The sequence below is a fragment of the Phyllostomus discolor genome, chromosome 12, assembly GCF_004126475.2.
Source record: "Phyllostomus discolor isolate MPI-MPIP mPhyDis1 chromosome 12, mPhyDis1.pri.v3, whole genome shotgun sequence".
Lineage (NCBI taxonomy): Eukaryota > Metazoa > Chordata > Mammalia > Chiroptera > Phyllostomidae > Phyllostomus > Phyllostomus discolor.
The window spans coordinates 2479248-2486307 of record NC_040914.2 but is presented as its reverse complement, the minus strand read 5'-3'; positions in this window follow the sequence as shown (position 1 = coordinate 2486307).

The following is a 7060-nucleotide window of genomic DNA, read 5'->3' as shown; positions in this document are numbered from 1 at the left end:
CCAACCTTGCCACCCACCCCAGAGAAATCTCACAGAGATTAGAAAAATAATAATAACATTCTCAGGGTTGCTTTGAAGTGTTGCTGGAACTTGTGGTTTTCACAAAAACTGAATACCAAAACTCTTACTTCTATGCCCTTGCTGTGCATCCCTAAGCCAGAAGTTCTTGGCTGGTCTTATCTAATGTGACCACATCAGGAGCAACACAAGGCTCTGCATTCACAGTTAGGCTTATGGCTGAATATTCACATTCAAATATAGAAAATCCTCTTGAGTGTAACTTGGAATGAAAAGCTCTGTATGTGGTTTATAAGTTGCATTCTCCAGCCAAATTAAGAAATGTACAATTATTCCTTCACAACAGTTATTCTGCAAGTAAAATGGCACCATGATTATCAATGATTGTGATGGGCATTCGTTTTATATTCAGAAATAATTATTGTGAACATTCCAACAGTGATACATGTAGGGAATGGGTTTCAGTTTCTGCAGAAAAGTGGTACTATTTAAATACTGCAGTTATTGAGTGAGCAGCTGTTACAGTTCCATTACTTTATAACAAACCACCCCAAACTCAGTGGTGTGAAATAGCAACCATTTATTAAGCTCACAGACTCTGGCGCAGAAAGTCAGGCAGGACAGTTTGTTTCTGCTCTGTGATGTCCAGGTCCTCAGCCTTCTAGAAAATCTAAAGGGTAGAGTGACTCAGTGAACAGAGACTGAGATTGTAGCTTCTTTACTCATGAGCCTGATGTCTGGGCTGGAATGGCTCAGAGACTGGGCACCCTTGAAGTTACCAACTCAGCGTCTGTGCAGGTGGCTTGGGTATCCTGCCAGGAGGGCAGCCTCAGGACATCTGGACTTCTCACAGCTCAGGGCTCTAGACCACAGGTGGCAAACACAAGGCCCGCGGGCCAAATCCTCTACCTTATTTTATCCAGCCCTGCACTTCGTTTCTACCCAACGGCAGTGTGGAGCTCTCACTTAACTGTTAAGGAGTAGTTATATTTATACAGTCCTAAAATTACATCCAGCCTTTTGAAGGCAACAGCGAGGCTGATATGGCCCCTGGTGAAAATAAGTTTGACACCCCAGCTCTAGACTGAGCTTTCCAGCAATGCTGCCTTTTACACACAGCCTCACTGCTGCTTTACTCTGTTGGGGGAAGCAGTCACAAACCTGCCCAGACCCAGGAAAAGGAGACAGAGACAGATGCCAAGTTTCGACCTGTCAAAAAAATTCTGAGCCATGTTTTAGAACTGCCACAGGAACTTGCTATAAAAGCACATTACCAGTCACTAGAGAATAAATTATCCTCATGAGAGTGTTCAGCCTGATTTGCCTGCTATAACATGGATAATAAAATTCTGACAGTAATGTCTAATACGTTTTCTGATTTGTTTTTATGTCTCAGAAATTCATTCTTAGTGATATTCAGCTTTCAGTATATCTTTAACAATTTTTAAAAATTTTTTCAAATACAGTTGGCATTCAACATTCAGGTGTACAGCATAGTACATGTATATAACTTACAAAGTAATCCCCCTGATAAATCTAGCACCCACCTGGCACCACACACAGTTATTACAATATTACTGACTATAGTCCCTATGCTGTACTTTATATCCCCATGGCTATTTTGTAACTACCAATCTGTACTTAATCCCTTCACATTTTTCACTCAGCTCCCCAGCTCCCCAACCATCCTGTATCCAGCAGTTTGTTCTCTGTATCTATGAACTTGTTTTTGCTTTGTTTGTTCATTTATTTTGTTTTTTAGATTCCACATGTAAGTGAAATCATATAGTATCTGCCTTTCTCTGTCTGATTTATTTCACTCAGCATATTACCCCCTAGGTCCATCCATGTGTTGCAAACAGTAAGATTTCATTCTCTTTTGTGGCTCAGTAATATTCCATTGTATATAACAGCTTTTTTACCCAATCGTGTTTTGATTGGGGCAGTGAATTTATTTACATTTGAAGTAATTATTGATAGGTATATAGTTATCACCACTTTATTGTTTTCTGATTGTGTTATAGTACTCTGTTCCTTTCTTATTCCCTTACTCTCTTCTAGTATATGTTGATGACTTTCTGTAGCATGATGTTTGGATTCCTTTCTCTTTATTTCTTGTGTATCTCATGTAGATTTTTACTATGGGGTTACCATGTGTTTTGTACATACCAACTGCTATGTTTATAACAGTCTGTGTTAAGTTGATGAATGCATAAGCTTGAACACATTCTAAAATCACTAACATTCTTATTCACACCCCCATGTCTGTTTTTTGTCAGTATTTTTTACTTTTTTAGTATGTGTGTGTGTTTGCGTGTGCCCCTTAATTTACTGTTATATTACACATGATCTTCCTACTTTTGCCTTTTAACCTTTGTGCTAGCTTTAGAGTTGGTTGATCCACTGCTCTTATTATGTGTTTGCCTCTGTCAATTAGCATTTTTCTTTACTATATTTTCTTATTCATATTTTTAATATTTTCTCCTTCTTCTTAAAGAAGTCCCTTTAACATTTCTTGTAATACTGGTTTGGTGGTGATAAACTCCTTCAGCTTTTTCTTGTCTGGGAAACTCATTATCTCTGCCCTTCAATTCTAAATGATAGCCTGGGTAGAAAATGCTTGGTTGTAGGTCATTTGAATATTTTGCACCAATCTCTTCTAGCCTGCAAAGTTCTTCTTGAGAAATCAGCTGACAGTGTTATGAGAGCTCTCTTATAGGTAACTAACAGCTTTTCTCTTGTTGCTTTTTAGATGATCTCTCTTTTGACCTTTGGCATTTTAATTGTGATATGAGTTGGTGTGCGCCTCTTTGGGTTCACCTTGTTTGGGACTCTCTGAATTTCCTAAACTTGTATGTCTATTTTCCTCACCAGGTTAGGAAAATTTTCAGCCATTATTTCTTCAAATAGGTTCTCAATCCCTTGCTCTCTCTTCTCCTTCTGGTAACCCTATGATAGGGATGTTGATATACTTGATGTTGTCCCAGAGGCCTCTTAAACTATCTGCATTTAAAAATTTTTATTCTTTCTGCTATTCTGATTAGGTGTTTTCTACTGATTTCCCTTCCAAATTGCTGATTCATTCCTCTGCTTTATCTAATCTGCTGTTTATTCCATGTAGTGCATTTTTCATTTCAGTTATTACATTCTTTATTTCTGACTGATTATTATGTTTTCTATCTTCTTTTTTAATGTTTCCTAACTCTTTGTTGAAGTTCTCACTGAGATCATCTACTCTTCCCCTGAGTTCATTCAGCATCCTTATAACCAGTGTTTTGAACTCCACATCTGGTAGATCCCTTGTCTCCATTTTGTGTAGCTCCTTTTCTAGAGTTTTGTCCTGCTCTTTCATCTGGGCCATGTTTCTTTGTTTCCTCATGTTAGCTGCCTCCTGTGTTTGTTTCTATGTATTAGGTAGATCTGCTACATCCCCCAGCTGTGGCAGGGTATCCTTATGTAGCAGGTGTTCTGTGGGGCCCACTGGCACGGTCTTCCTGTTTACCTGAGCCAGGGTGTCCCCTGTGTGGGTTGTGTGTGCCCTCCTGTTGTAGTGGAGTTTTGATTGCTGTTGGCACATCAGTGAGTGAGACTGACCCCCAGGCTGACTGGCTATGACTACAGAGGACAAGCTGTTGTGCAAAGGCTTACCCCACACAGTGGAATTTGCTTTAGCAGGGCTCTGGTGCCTGCTGAGTCCACCCTTTGGGTTTGTTGTTTGTGGCACTAATTGGGTGGTGCTCTGGAGTGGTCTGAAGTGGGTCATGAGGTGTGTTGGTTCACGGGCCTCTTGGGAGGGGCTCTGGTACAGGCCAAGGTCAGCTGCTGCTTGTGTCTAACCTGGGGCCACCTGGTAGGAGCTACAAAGTGATCTGCAGTTGGTGGTAGCTGCCTGTGCTGGGCCTGAAGGTGCCTGGGAGTGGTTATGCTGTGAACCAAGGCTGGCTACATTAGTGTTAGACTTGGGGCCCCTTAGCAAGAGGTACAGGGTATGCTGAGACCAGCCGTTGCTTGTTTGGGATTTGTGGACCTCTGAGAGATTTTAGAAAAGTCCTCAGCATGGGCCCAGGCTTGTGGGGGGAGGGGGCTCTGCCCACAGAACCCCCACCCCCACCCCCATCCACCACAGATGATCTGCTTGGGGAGGAAAGGTGGCCAGTTTCTCAAAGGAGGAGGGCCAGGAGCCTTTTACTCAATAGGCTTTTATTGGGTTCAATTTGCAGAGGAATACAGGTAAAGCTCATCAATCATTGTCAGGCTGTAAGGATTAAACAATAGATAACATACAAAGAACTATTCTGGGCTTATTCTGAGTTAGGGTCAGTTAGCTCAAGGGCTATAAAACTTTGGGAAACAAACTCATTTCATGCTTGAACCCTTATCATAAAATTGAGGGCATTCTTAGCAAAGCAGTTTTCACAGGATTTTATGCATTCTTTCTTAGGCCTGATTGCCTGGGGAACACACTCTTTCCAGCACAGGACTACACCACCCTCTGTCATTGTTTTAGGCTTAAGTCAGGCAGGGGAAGTAAGGTGGCCAAGAGATTAGGAGACTTCTTGCAGACAGAATGAGGACTCAGGCTATGACGAAGCTGAGGGATGAGGGTCCATCACCCCCTTTCTCTATAGCCCCCCAAGTCCTTCCCTGAGGGACCCTTCATAACCATGCCTGTCTTAGGTTGTCCCTCCTTTGAGGTATCTTACCCATGACTGGCTAATCAGTCATCTGCCTGGAGCCAAGCAAGATGAAGTAAAAGGGGGCAGAGGCAGCGCCCCTGCCGGGGAGATAAGCTTTGTCTCCTTAGTGGCTTATGGTCCCAAGGTCTGTCTCTCAGCCTTAGCCATGGAGGGTTAAAGCTTCTGAAACCAGGCAGGGTAGTTCCCAACACAGGCTGGTAGTTTGTGTGGATTAGCCTCTGAAAGATTTCAGGTAGGCACTTGAGCTGGGTGGAGTGGGGTCCCAGAAAATCATCAGAGTGGAGCAGCAATAGTGTTAGTCAGATAAATGGAAACTCAGGTTTTGGTACCTGCCTGTGCCAGCAGACTGGGGAGGTTCTCCAAGAAGGAACAATGGCACCTGACAGCACTTCTATCCCAGAGAGAGCTGCTCCTCCAGCTCTTGCCCTGAAGCCATACAATTCAGTTTCTCCCCATATGTCTCTGGAGCTTTTCCAGCTGCTGTTCCTTCTCTGGAGCTTAGGGTGAGTGTGAGTGAGTACGTCTGTGTTAAGACTTTTAAGAGGACTCCTGGGTCTACAGCAGCCCTCCATCTCACCTGGACTGAGTCCCTGATTTTCACAGCCAGGTGTTGTGGAGACTCCTCTTCTCAGTATGAAGCTGGCCCAGGGGTCAGCTGCTTGAGTTCAGAGGTGAGTGCAAGAGGAGAGCCTTCTGAAATGGGGTTTGTCTGGTGAGTGGGAAGGAGAGCATGGGAGATGAGAGTGTAGACCAGGAAGAATTACTAAGGGAGTCTAAAATCCAAGGAATAAAGGCCTGGAGAAGAAGCAGGAGGGTCAGTAGGCCAGCAGGGTAGATGCCAGTGAGGTCAACCAGTGCCTAGAGTCAGGGAACTCAGGTGGGAGCCAGAGACTGGGTTGTGCAACAAAGAAAGGTGGGGAGGGTAAAGTGGAGGAGCTGTGCCAAGGCCATGGAGGGCCGCACTGGGGGCGAAGAGGCTCATGGTGAGGACCAGGCCCAGGAAGGCTTCATCTCTCCAGTGACCATCTGTCCGCCTCAGGTGGGTCCACCACTCAGTTTGCTAACTGTCTACTATTCCCATCTATCTATGTGAGTTCTGTCTTGCTGCCTCTTCTGTTCATTCCAGTATCACTCTGTCATCTTTTTTTCCCCACCAACCTGATACTCCCTCTGCATCTGCCTAACCATTTTATCTTTCTGCTCATCTGTGTGTCCATCTGCCTGATGCTCTGTCTTTTTAACTGTCTCTCTGCTTATAATTTTTTCCATCTGCCATTTGATTCCCTGCCTGCCTGTCTCTGTGACAATCTCTGTAACAACCTGTTAATCTGATTGTGCCTGTCACTCCACAGATGCCCTATCCCTGCTCCACCCTCTTGCTCAGCCCCCAGGCTGGCTCACCAGCATGTGTTTTGTTGGGCCTTTGGATCACCAGCTGTACTATAGGGCCTTTGACATTGGGACTCACCAGTCCTGCTCTACCTCTACACAGATGCCAGGAAGCAGGCCAGGACAAATTGGCAAAGCTGGAGCCACAGCTATCATACTGGTAGCCCAGCAGCAGGAGGGGCAGTGAGGGGACTGGCAGCATGGGAAGGGGTATACAGATGCCCAGTGCTGACCCACCTGACATCCCTGCAGACAGGAGTATACCCAGCCTTCTTGCCCCTAGCAACACTAGGGGTATAGGCACTGCTGTTCCAGAAAGAGGCACTGAGGGGCGGGAGATGGGCTATAGAGAAAGTGGTGCTAAGTGGGGGTGCCTTCAGCTGGGGCACGGATCTGAGGATGGAAAGGGTTGGGGGCCATGGTCCTGGAGGAGGAGAAGGCTGGAGCTTTAGGTTCCTAATCCCCATGGGTATGGGTCTGGCAATGGGCAGGCCTGGAATAGGACCCCAACCACCTCACCATTGTAGGCATAGACATTGAGAACCAATTGCAAAGGTGCTGGTGTGGAAGACCCAGCACCCCAAGACATCCATGTTGCTGCTGTCTGCTACACACAGGATGTCCAAGGTGCTAGAGCCAGGGAGGGTGAAGTAGTCCTTCTGCTAGCCACTGTTGAAGCCTGCCTAGGCTGTGACTGGGGACAGGGTCAGTCAGGCCATCTCCTTACCTCACTGAGGACTGGTCAGCCTCTCCTGGTTCCCTACTCACCTGGACCATGATGCCTCCACCAGGCCATTGTGGGGCTCCTGCCATTGGCCAAGCACATGGTTCACTGGATGTCCTTGTAAAGAAACAGTGCTCAAGAGGTGCCATTGGTCACCTGGAAGGTGTTCACCTGCAGTGGGAAAGTGCAGCGGGAGCTGGTGCATCATGGGTTGGTCCAAGAGCACACCTCA